Source organism: Pleuronectes platessa, chromosome 6 (assembly GCF_947347685.1).
Source record: "Pleuronectes platessa chromosome 6, fPlePla1.1, whole genome shotgun sequence".
Classification (NCBI taxonomy): Eukaryota; Metazoa; Chordata; class Actinopteri; order Pleuronectiformes; family Pleuronectidae; genus Pleuronectes; species Pleuronectes platessa.
The window spans coordinates 1,771,692-1,774,191 of record NC_070631.1 but is presented as its reverse complement, the minus strand read 5'-3'; the positions used below and the strand labels follow the sequence as shown (position 1 = coordinate 1,774,191).

Genomic DNA, 2,500 nt, shown 5'->3' with positions numbered 1-2,500 from the left:
TGAACCGGTTCACTCATCAAACAGTGGATTCATTGAACAACGTGTCTGCATCTGAAATATCGATCTGTTGATCAACAGATAATGAATCAGTAATGACGGTGATGTGATTTTTAACAGCTGGTGATTCATTGATCAGACAAACATCTGCAGCTCCAACAGATGTTTTGAAATATCATAAAAAATCAAATCTCCAAAATAAAGGTTTTCAATTCAGTTTTTACACTTTCACTTTCTCATTAATTTAAAAACCTGTTTTAAATGATCTGAACTTTCTCTGGAGCTTTAACCACATCTCTCCGGCCTCAGCAGAGGTGACCACGACAAGATGGTTAAATATCTATTTAGCTTATCAAAGACATGAAGCTGTTTTCAGACATGAACTCAACCACAGACATGTTCCTGTCGTGTTCCTAACGTGTTCCTGACGTGTTCCTCACATGTTCCTCACATGTTCTGCTGGTTCTAGATGTTGGTTCTGAACAAATGTCAGAGTCAGTGTCTCTGGACATTTTCTGGATCTTCTCCTGCAGCCTCTCATTAAAATGTGTGTAACATGTCAGAGTGAGTCCATGTGAGGAACCAGCAGGACAATGTGTGGAAGCTTCCCAGAGAGCGAGTGGACGAGTTGATGAGGTTTCTAACACGTGACGTGAAACTGGAAGAACACAAACATCTCAGGATGAAGAAGAGGAGCCGGACACGTAGAAGACGAAGACGTCAACTTGGAAACACGAGGAGATTCCAGATCTTCTGGTGATGAGGGCCGACGCCGGTGTGGATGAGCTGTAAACAACAACACTGATCTGTCCACAGCAGAGTTTATACATCAGGTCCCGCCTCCTGCTGCTCTACAGGCTCCGCCTCCTGTTGCTCTACAGTTCATGTGTTCATGTCTGAAAACAGCTTCTGACTGATTCTGTACTTCCTTATGAACTCAGAACCTGTTTCAGTCCTGAGCGAACAGATTATTATTATTGTTCTGGAACACGTGGCCACTTACATATTAACACCAGGTGTGAACTGACGAACAGATATAAATGATGTGGTTTGGTGCAGCTTGATTGATTGAAGGCACCGTGGGGAATGAGCTTCACTGAGTGACGTTTTAACTGTTGATGGCGTTAGAGATGATGACATCATCAGGAAGTGATGTCACGCACAGGCAAGGTCTGAAGCAGCGTTACAGAAAAAACTCAGATGTTGGAGATTTCCAACCTCCTACTTGTGAGAAGTCAAAGTTGCGAATTGTGAACTCGGGGAAATTTAATCGACCCCCGACTTCACACAACAATGGCGGCGCTCATGGAGGCGTGGACTCTGCGGCGCTGAGGCCCATCGACCCTCTGTTGAGTGACGGAGACAGATTCTCTCCCTCGTTTGTATTGAATATGTTTCCAACACGTGAAATGTGTGTTGCCTCTTCCCTCGTCTTTGTTTCTGTATGAACGGAGAAAAGGTTTCAGCTGAATTGTTTCATCACGAGACAAATAAACAAATCAGCTTCTCACGGTCAGACATGTTTGTTTACGTGTGATGTCATCACCTTGGAATATCCGACAGTTGTCTTGATCGAGCAGAAGTTGAACTGTGCGACCGAAACAGATACACAACATCTTTGGTTGTTTTTGATAAAGATGAGTTGATGACATCATGTGTTGATCAAACTTTCATGTTGAGGTGGATTGAAAAACAAATCTGACTGTTTTTGTTTCGTCTTCACCTCGTTCTGTTCTGGGGTCAGTTCTCAACAAGAAACAGAAAGGTCAGTTGGCTGTCAGATCCTTATACTGAGGATTAGAGCGCCACCTGCTGCTCTGGAGGGCTCTGGTGTTTTGGTGTTTGATGATTTGAAGGCTGAGCCGCTCTGGACGAATCAGTGATGAGTCTTCATTTACTGATGGTCAACGCCGACTTGACGTGGATCACAGTTCGTCTTTGTTTCGACGGATCACATTCAAACATAATTATGTGTCTGAGTCCAGGAGCCTGGATGTGTCAGATCAGCGTCCTGATGAAATGTAGGATGACCTGTGGAGATGAGGTCAGAGGTCAGGAACCGGAGCTGCAGAAGGTGTGAGACCTTTGACCTTTGACCTTGTGTGTCACATGACTACTTGTCACTGTCATCGAGCTGCCTCCTCGACACAAACGATTTCTCTGAGTTGAGATGAGAGGCTCACTCGCTCATTAATCCTCAGCTTCTGACCCAGGATCAGATCTGCTCTCTGAACCAAGATGGCCTCCACCCGACCTTCTGATAGTGTTGTCATGGAAATGAGTATTAACATGTGACATCACCTGTTACCACGGCAGCAGAGTTAATCCACCTTTTGTTCTGGCCGTGAAATTAATCTTAATAAAACTTTATTTAAACCGAGGAGACGTTTCATCCTGATGAAAAGAGACTGAGACGCACACGTCGCCTCACACATACACACACACACACACGTCGCCTCACACACACACATCGCCTCACACACACACACAAGTCGTCTCTCAC

The 2,500-nt window shown here is 44.7% G+C and overlaps 1 protein-coding gene across 1 annotated transcript in view; it reads left to right on the top strand.

Annotated features, from left to right (window-relative positions):
- Positions 1-2,500, top strand: part of cacna1fb (calcium channel, voltage-dependent, L type, alpha 1F subunit) — a 27,092-nt gene that overhangs the window by 70 nt on the left and 24,522 nt on the right. The window lies entirely within an intron of this gene.